This window comes from Capricornis sumatraensis, chromosome 6 (genome assembly GCF_032405125.1).
Source record: "Capricornis sumatraensis isolate serow.1 chromosome 6, serow.2, whole genome shotgun sequence".
Classification (NCBI taxonomy): Eukaryota; Metazoa; Chordata; class Mammalia; order Artiodactyla; family Bovidae; genus Capricornis; species Capricornis sumatraensis.
In genome coordinates, this window is record NC_091074.1 from 102,775,559 (window position 1) to 102,786,106 (window position 10,548).

Sequence of the window (10,548 nt, forward strand, 5' to 3'; positions counted from 1 at the left end):
CCACATCTCTCACTGGGGGAGAGGAATCTCAGTCCTGGGATGAAGAGACTTATTTGTCCAGCCACTGGTTGTGTCAAAACTCCTGGCCAGACCCACCCAGCTCCTGGTATCTCTGGGTGGGAGAAGAGAGTCTCAGGCCCAGTGGGAAAAGAAAGCTTCCCTGGCCACTTATTTTCAGCAGGGATCCCAGTGGACCCATCATCTGTGGATGCTGCCTGTTTTACTGATATTGTCCTCTGGGATCATCAGTCTGGGTGGGGAATGAGCCTACGTGGGCTGCCTTCTGTTGCCAAACTGAGGGAGGGAAATGCCAGGTATGACATGCCTCCTTCAGCTGGATGGGAGTCCTAAGAGGCCCTGGTGCTCTGTTCCTCTGGTCCTAGATTCCCTAACTGACTCACCTTCCTCATCACTTTTCAGATTTCTCTTTCTGTTGCCTCTTGCAGCATTTCCACCCACTCCAGTGTTCTTGCCTAGAGAATATCAGGGACGGGGGAGCCTGGTGGGCTGCCATCTATGGGGTCACACAGAGTCGGACACGACTGAAGTGACTTAGCAGCAGGAGCAGCAGCAGCATTTCCATATTTATAGTTGTTCTTAGTGAAGAGAAATAGACAGAAATTTTCTGTTTGTTTTTTTTTTTAAGGCTTTTAGACCTTAAGCTTCCACTTTCCTCAGATGGAAACAGCAAGAAAGGTATCAAATCCCCAGTCTTTAATTTAAACAAACAAAACTATCACAAAAACTAATGGTTACATCATAAGGGAAATATGGGACAATGATGGTTGAGATATTATTTCTCATTTAAGAAAAAATAAGTTTTAATGAAAATCTCTCTGGGCCGTGGGCGAAAGGTGAGTTGAAGACTAGCCAGTTACGGCACTGAAGATCGTTTCCAAGATGGAGCCCTGAATGCACCTCCAACTAGTGGTATGAGAAAGGATACAGGATTATGAGAGAGGGTACAGGAGCCCTACAAGATATGTGGTGACTCAATAATAGAGAATTATATAAGCCCCTTTAAATATAGGTAATTATAATAAAGCTGAGACCCTGAGAAACCGTAGCAGGAGTTCCCCATGTCACCCCAAGTAGGCACAATAGGACTGGTTATCTGGAACATAAGGGCTTGAAGTGCCTGAAGCAACCCCAGTGATTTCCCATGGCGTCAAGGAAGCCCCACACCTCTCCCAGGCCTCAGAGACAGACAAGAAGTTAATTGCAGGGAGAGAGCCTTAGACCCTCTATCCTATCATGGAGGTTTCCCAGATACAGAGTGTTCAACCCAACTGCAAACATGGACACCTGGACTGATACTAGATGAAGAGATGATAATGGCCAAAGGCCACTTGGAACTCTGCATTTCATTGGATATGGGTCTGTATTTCATGTTAACGTCTCATGTCCTGATGCTATATAGCCACCTCTTCCTATACCTAACATTCTCCCTGCATTGAGATAGGTGTTCAGTTGCTTTAGTTGTGTCCAACTCGTTGTGACCCCATGGACTGCAGCCCACCAGGCTCCTCATCCATGGGATTCTCTAGGCAAGAATACTAGAGAGGGTGCCATGCCCTCCCCCAACTACAAGAAAAAGTGAAAGGGGAAAAATACCAATTTAATGGAATAACACTGAAGCAACTAAATTTACTGATTTTACCTAGAAGTGCCGAAATTAAGTTTTTCTGCCATCAAGTTAAACAATAGGTTAAAGTAGAGATTAAATGTAATTACAGATATGATGTCTAACCCTCCTATTTTGATGTGCAGTCTGTAGACTTCTTAATTATGTTACCATACAACAAAATACACACAGATTCAAAATTAATAAGTTGTAATAAAAACAAATATATTTGCAATAGTCCTGCCAAACTATAAAATTGGGTATAGAAAGTAACTCTGAATCTCTGTATATCCTCTAAGAGTCCATATACTGTACATTTTTACCTATTGTCCAATTTGTGATGATTATATACAATGTCTCTAAGCTAAGACTAACACCGGTTTTCTTTTCTTCACTTCCCAAGGTGGTATCTTTGCAAGCAGAACTTTAAGAAAGCTATACACAGTAGCAAGGAGATATAAGAAAGCCTTCCTCAGCAACCAATGCTAAGAAATGGAGGAAAACAACAGAAAGGGAAAGACTACAGATCTCGTCAAGAAAATTAGAGATACCAAGGGAACATTTCATGCAAAGATGGGCTCGAAAAAGGACAGAAATGGCATGGACCTAATAGAAGCAGAAGATCCTAAGAAGAGGTGGCAAGAATACACAGAACTGTACAAAAAAATTCTTCATAACCAAGATAATCACGATGGTGTGATCACTCCCCTAGAGTAAGAAATCCTGGAATGGGAAGTCAAGTGGGCCATTGAAAGCATCACTACAAACAAAGTTAGTGGAGGTAATGGAATTCCAGTTGAGCTATTTCAAATCCTGAAAGATGATGCTGTGAAAGTGCTGCACTCAATATGCCAGCACATTTGGAAAACTCAGCAGTGGCCACAGAACTGGAAAAGGTCAGTTTTCATTCCAATCCCAAAGAAAGACAATGCCAAAGATTGCTCAAACTACCACACAATTACACTCATCTCACATGCTAGTAAAGTAATGCTCAAAATTCCCCAAGCCAGGCTTCAGCAATATGTGAACCGTGAACTTCCAGATGTTCAAGCTGGTTTTAGAAAAGGCAGAGGAACCAGAGATCAAATTGCCAACATCTGCTGGATCATCGAAAAAGCAAGAGAGTTCTAGAAAAGCATCTATTTCTGCTTTATTGACTATGCCAAAGCCTTTGACTGTGTGGATCACAATAAACTGTGGAAAATTATCAAAGAAATGTGAGTACCAGACCACCTGACCTGCCTCATGAAAACCTGTATGCAGGTCAGGAAGCAACAGTTAGAACTGGACTTGGAACAACAGACTGGTTCCAAATAGGGAAAGGAGTATGTCAAGGCTGTACACTGTCACACTGCTAATTTAACTTATATGCAGAATATATCATGAGAAATGCTGGGCTGGAAGAAGCACAAGCTGGAATCAAGATTGCTGGGAGAAATATCAATAACCTCAGATATGTAGATGATACCACCCTTATGGCAGAAAGCAAAGAACTAAAGAGCCTTTTGATGAAAGTGAGAGAGGAGAGTGAAAAAGTTGTCTTAAAGGTCAACATTCAGAAAACAAAGATCATGGCATCTGGTCCCATCACTTCATGGGAAATAGATGGGGAAACAGTGGAAACACTGGCAGACTTTATTTTGGGGGGCTCCAAAATCACTGCAGATGGTGATGGCAACCATGAAATTAGAAGACACTTACTCCTTGGAAGGAAAGTTATGACCAACCTAGATAGCATTTTGAAAAGCAGAGACATTACTTTGCCAACAAACGTCCATCTAGTCAAGGCTATGGTTTTTCCAGTAGTCATGTATGGATGTGACAGTTGGACTGTGAAGAAATATGAGCGCCAAAGAATTGATGTTTTTGAACTGTGGTGGGAATGGGGGCAGCAGAAGAAGGGGACGACAGAGGATGAGATGGCTGGATGGCATCACGGAGTCAATGGACAGAGTCTGAGTGAATTCCGGGGTTGGTGATGGACAGGGAGGCCCAGGGTGCTGCGATTCATGGGGTCGCAAAGAGTCAGACACGACTGAGTGACTGAACTGAACTGTTGGAGAAGACTCATGAGAGTCCCTTGGACTGCAAGGAGATCTAACCAGTCCATTCTATTTTTTTTTTCTTTTTCTTTTTTTTCTTTTTACTTTATTTTATTTTACAATACTGTATTGGTTTTGCCATACATTGACATGAATCCACCACGGGTGTACATGTATTCCCAAACATGAACCCCCCTCCCACCTCCCTCCCCATAACATCTCTCTGGGTCATCACCGTGCACCAGCCCCAAGCATGCTGTATCCTGCGTCAGACATAGACTGGCGATTCGATTCTTACATGATAGTATACATGTTACAATGCCATTCTCCCAAATCATCCCACCCTCTCCCTCTCTCTCTGAGTTCAAAAGTCCATTATACACATCTGTGTCTTTTTTGCTGTCTTGCATACAGGGTCGTCATTGCCATCTTTCTAAATTCCATATGTATGTGTTAGTATACTGTATTGGTGTCTTTCTTTCTGGCTTACTTCACTCTGTATAATCGGCTGCAGTTTCATCCATCTCATCAGAACTGATTCAAATGTATTCTTTTTAATGGCTCAGTAATACTCCATTGTGTATATGTACCACAGCTTTCTTATCCATTCATCTGCTGATGGACATCTAGGTTGTTTCCATGTCCTTAACCAGTCCATTCTAAAGGAGATCAGTCCTGGGTATTCATTGGAAGGACTGATGCTAAAGCTGAAACTCCAATACTTTGGCCACCTCATGCAAAGAGCTGACTCATTGAAAAAGACTCTGATGCTGGGAGGGATTGGGGACAGGAGGAGAAAGTGACAACAGAGAATGAGATGGCTGAATGGCATCTCCGACTTGATGGACATGAGTTTGAGTGAACTCCGGGAGTTGGTGCTGGACAGTGAGGCCTGGTGTGCTGCAATTCATGGGGTTGCAAAGAGTTGGACAACACTGAGCAACTGAATTGAACTGAACTGATACATGTTAGATTTTCTAAAATGAAAAAGTAGAAATACCCTAAACGTTCAAATATAGAATAATCAAGTAAATTATGAAATTGTGAATTATCAGTTATTAAACTCAGAACTTCAAAAAAAAAGTTTAACAGTGAAAAAAACCTCTCAGGTTACATCAGTCTGGCAATATTTTAGAATGTTCAACATAATATGCTCTGTAAAGCTGTGAACTGCTACTTTTATATGTGAGGATATGTGTCTTACTTATCTGGGTCAAGTATATTTATTCTTTTCGATACATGAAAGTCACCTCTTCACTGATTATCAGTCAGAATGAATCAAAATCACTCTCCTTTGTGCTTCATCTCTGCTTTGCACTTAGGTTTCATTACACTTGCAGCATTGTCTTATTTCTAATCTTTTTGTGTCTTCCTTATCTTGTATCAGGAACCGCTAGCACTAGGATTAAGAGACAGGGATCTGATTTTAGGTCACATATTCAATACAAGTTTCTTGGTTAATTGAGATGTTTACACCTTAAATGGGAATTGTTGATATCGATAAAAACTTCTGAAGAAGAGAAAAAGGAAAAGGAAAACAGACATTGGTTTCAGAAGTGGTACACAAATTTATTGAACATTTATAAAATGAAACCTCAGAAAATGCTGTGGAAGCTTTGAACATGGATTTGAAGGAGGGTATCTGTCCTTCTTGTATTCTGTCAGACTTCAATTGATTAATTAGAGAGCTGTCACACTAGAAATTTATCTTAAATCAGAACTGCTCTTATCTGCCAATTATTTGGTTGGCATTAAAGTCACAAGCCTGCATTTCACTTGAATTATTTTTCCTTTGTTAATTTTCCGGAGGGGAGAAAACTAGTCAAAACAAGCAAAAAAAAAAAAAAAAAAATGTGTACAACTCTTTGCGACCCCATGAATCACAGCACCACAGGCCTCCCTGTCCATCACCAACTCGCGGAGTTCACTCAGACTTGCATCCATCAAGTCAGTGATGCCATCCAGCCATCTCATCCTCTGTCGTCCCCTTCTCCTCCTGCCCCCAATCCCGGCAAGCATCAGGGTCTTTTCCAATGAGTCAACTCTTCACATGAAGAGGCCAAAGTACTGCAGTTTCAGCTATAGCATCATTCCTTCCAAAGAAATTCCAGGGCTGATCTCCTTCAGAATGGACTGGTTGGATCTCCTTGCAGTCTAAAGGACTCTCAACAGTCTTCTCCAATGCCACAGTTCAAAAGCATCAATTCTTTGGCGCTCAGCTTTCTTCACAGTCCAACTCTCACATCCATACATGACCACTGGAAAAATGTAGCCTTGACTAGATGGACCTTTGTTGGCAAAGTAATGTCTCTGCTTTTCAATATGCTATTTACGTTGGTCATAACTTTCCTTCCAAGGAGTAAGTGTCTTCTAATTTCATGGCTGCAATCATCATATGCAGTGATTTTGGAGCCCCCCAAAATAAAGTCTGCCAGTGTTTCCACTGTTTCCCCATCTATTTCCCATGAAGTGATGGGACTGGATGCCATGATCTTTGTTTTCTGAATGTTGAGCTTTAAGTCAACTTTTTCACTCTCCTCTCTCACTTTCATCAAAAGGCTCTTTAGTTCTTTGCTTTCTGCCATAAGGGTGGTGTCATCTACATATCTGAGGTTATTGATATTTCTCCCGGCAATCTTGTTTCCAGCTTGTGCTTCTTCCAGCCCAGCATTTCTCATGATGTACTCTGCATATAAGTTAAATAAGCAGGGTGACAATATACAGCCTTGACGTACTCCTTTCCCTATTTGGAACCAGTCTGTTGTTCCAAGTCCAGTTCTAACTGTTGCTTCCTGACCTGCATACAGGTTTTCAAGAGGCAGGTCAGGTGGTCTGGTATTCACATTTCTTTAATAATTTTCCACAGTTTATTGTGATCCACACAGTCAAAGGCTTTGGCATAGTCAATAAAGCAGAAATAGATGCTTTTCTAGAACTCTCTTGCTTTTTCGATGATCCAGCAGATGTTGGCAATTTGATCTCTGGTTCCTCTGCCTTTTCTAAAACCAGCTTGAACATCTGGAAGTTCACGGTTCACATATTGCTGAAGCCTGGCTTGGGGAATTTTGAGCATTACTTTACTAACATGTGAGATGAGTGCAATTGTGTGGTAGTTTGTGCATTCTTTGGCATTGCCTTTCTTTGGGATTGGAATGAAAACTGACCTTTTCCAGTTCTGTGGCCACTGCTGAGTTTTCCAAATGTGCTTGTGTATTGAGTGCAGCACTTTCACAGCATCATCTTTCAGGATTTGAAATAGCTCAACTGGAATTCCATCACCTCCACTAGCTTTGTTTGTAGTGATGCTTTCAATGGCCCGCTTCACTTCCCATTCCAGGATTTCTTGCTCTAGGGGAGTGATCACACCATCGTGATTATCTTGGTCATGATAATCTTCTTTGTACAGTTCTTCTGTGTATTCTTGCCACCTCTTCTTAGTATCTTCTGCTTCTATTAGGTCCATGCCATTTCTGTCCTTTTTCGAGCCCATCTTTGCATGAAATGTTCCCTTGGTATCTCTAATTTTCTTGATGAGATCTGTAGTTTTTCCCATTCTGTTGTTTTCCTCCATTTCTTAGCATTGGTTGCTGAGGAAGGCTTTCTTATATCTTCTTGCTATTCTTTGGAACTCTGCATTCAGATGCTCATATCTTTCCTTTTCTCCTTTGCTTTTCACAGCTATTTGTAAGCCTTCCTCAGACAGCCATTTTGCTTTTTTGCATTTCTTTTCCGTGGGGATGGTCTTGATCCCTGTCTCCTGTACAATGTCACAAACCTCCATCCATGGTTCATCCGGCACTCCATCATATATCTAGTCCCTTAAATCTATTTCTCACTTCCACTGTGTCATCATAAGGGATTTGATTTAGATCATACCTGAATGGTCTAGTGGTTTTCCCCACTTTCTTCAATTTCAGTCTTGTTTTGACAATAAGGAGTTCATGATCTGAGCCACAGTCAGCTCCTGGTCTTGTTTTTGTTGACTCTATAGAGCTTCTCCATCTTTGGCTGCAAAGAATAGAATCAATCTGATTTCGGTGTTGACCATCTGGTGATGTCCATGTGTAGAGTCTTCTCTTGTGTTGTTGGAAGAGGGTGTTTGCTATGACCAGTGCATTTTCTTGGCAAAACTCTATTAGTCTTTGCCCTCCTTCATTCCATATTCCAAGGCCAAATTTGCCTGTTACTCCAGGTGTTTCTTGACTTCCTACTTTTGCATTCCAGTCCCCCATAATGAAAAGACATCATTTTGGGGCGTTAGTTCTAAAAGGTCTTGTAGGTCTTCATAGAACCGTTCAACTTCGGCTTCTTCAGTGTTACTGGTTGGGGCATAGACTGGGATAACTGTGATATTGAATGGTTTGCCTTGGAGACGAACAGAGATCATTCTGTCGTTTTTGAGACTGCATCCAAGTACTGCATTTTGGACTCTTTTGTTGACCATGATGGCTGCTCCATTTCTTCTAAGTAGTAGATAAGATGGTCATCTGAGTTAAATTCACCATTCCAGTCCATTTTAGTTTGCTGATTCCTAGAATGTTGACATTCACTCTTGTCATCTCCTGTTTGACCACTGCCAATTTGCCTTGATTCATGGACCTAACATTCTAGGTTCCTATGCAATATTGCTCTTTACAGCATCGGACCTTGCTTCTATCACCAGTCACATCCACAGCTGGATATTGTTTTTGCTTTGGCTCCATCCCTTCATTCTTTCTGGAGTTATTTCTCCACTGGTCTCCAGTAGCATATTGGACACCTACTGACCTGGGGAGTTCCTCTTTCAGTATCCTATCATTTTGCCTTTTCATACTGTTCATGGGGCTCTCAAGAAAGTATACTGAAGTGGTTTCCCATTCCCTTCTCCAGTGGACAACATTCTGTCAGACCTCGCCACCATGCCCGCCCATCTTGGGTGGCCCCAGAGGGCATGGCTTAGTTTCATTGAGTTAGACAAGGCTGTGGTCCTAGTGTGATTAGATTTACTAGTTTTCTGTGATTATGCCCTCTGATGCCCTCTTGCAACACCTACTGTCTTACTTGGGTTTCTCTTACCTTGGACATGGAGTATTTCTTCACGACTGCTCCAGCAAAGTGCAGCCACTGCTCCTTACCTTGGATGAGGGGTATCTCCTCACCGCCGCCCCTCCTGACCTGGAATGTGGAGTAGCTCCTCTAGGCCCTCCTGCACTAGTGCAGCCACCGCTCATTGGACTTGGAACTCCAAGTTCCATTTTTTCCTGTCATTTATCAAGAATTCATATTAGGCTTTCATTAATATTTCACCTCAAAACTCTGATTATCAGACTATATCCTGACTAATACAATAAACATAATCTGAGATTTAGTTCTTATTCTCAATATGAACTTCCCTGGTGGCTCAGACAGTAAAGCGTCTGCCTACAGTCTGGGAGACCTAGGTTCCATCCCTGGGTCAGGAAGATCCTCTGGAGAAGGAAATGGCAACCCACTCCAGTACTCTTGCCTGGAAAATCCCATGGACAGAGAAGGATAGTAGGCTATAGTCCATGGGGTCGCAAAGAGTTGGACACGACTGAGCGACTTCACTTCACTTCACTTCTTCTCAATATGTAGTCCTTTTATCTATTTTAAACTCATATGTTGATTGCTAGTTTAAGTTTCTGCTACTAATGGATCTCCTTTACAAAATCTTGAGTGTCTCAGTATTTTTTACAGTTATACTAAATAACTTTCTGAAGTTCTTGCACTAGTCAGGATTGAGGAATTCTATAGATTGGGTTTCTAGAAGGTTGACAAAACAATAAGGGTTAACAAACTCTCACTCCTTCATGGCACCAAAATTCAAGCCATAAAAATTGTCTGCTCAATTGTAACTAACCAACTGTGTGAACCAGCCATGTTTTAGAACCTTCAGGAGAAATCTGAAGTAGAACAACCACTAACCTAGGACATTTAGAATCAGAATTTATTTCTGCTTCATTTTATGCCTTTCCACTTCCATCTGCTAAATTACACTTCAGAATTACCAAAAAGCAACATCTTCATTTGAACACGATTCTAGCCAACTCCAGGCAGATAACCTATGGCTGCCTTACTAAATGCTTTGTTTTTGAACTTGTGAACTCTGAATTGTGTTGCCTCTTAGGTTCCTATTGCCTCCATGGAAGTGATATTGATAGAATCAAAGATGGGACTTCAGCCATTAGTTAACTTGACATTTCTCAGTAAGAATAATATCACCTTTCAGGAAACATTTTAGAAATTTAGGGTTAATTTTTATGTTGCCATTACTGGGGATCTGACTGGTATTTTGTAGGTGGGAATCAGAGGTGCTGGATGCCCTACAATGTGTGGACAGCTATGAAAAATGAAGACATCGCTCATCATCTGTCACTTGCAAATATCCTTTAAAGCAGCAGGTGCCCACCCTTTTTGGCACCAGGGGTCAATTTCATGGAAAACAGATTTTTTATGGAACAGGGTAAGGGATAAGGGGATGGTTTCAGGATGATTCAAGCGCATTACATTTATTGTGGACTTCATTTCTATTATTATTACAACAGCTCCACCTCAGATCATCAGGCATTAGATCCTAGAGGTTGCAGACCTGTGCTTTAGAGATCAGTGGTTCTCAAACGTTGTTATTGTTGTTCAGTTGCTCAGTCGTATCCAACTCTTTACGATCTCATGGACTGCAGTGCTCCTGGCTTCCCTTTCCTTCACCATCTCCTGGAGCTTGCTCAAACTCATGTCCAATGAGTCGGTGATGCCATCCAACCATCTCATCCTCTGTCATCTCGTTCTCCTCCTGCATTCAGGCTTTGACAGATCAGGGTCTTTTCCAAAAAGTTGGCTCTTTGCATCACGTGGCCAAACATTTGAGCTTCAGCTTCAACATCA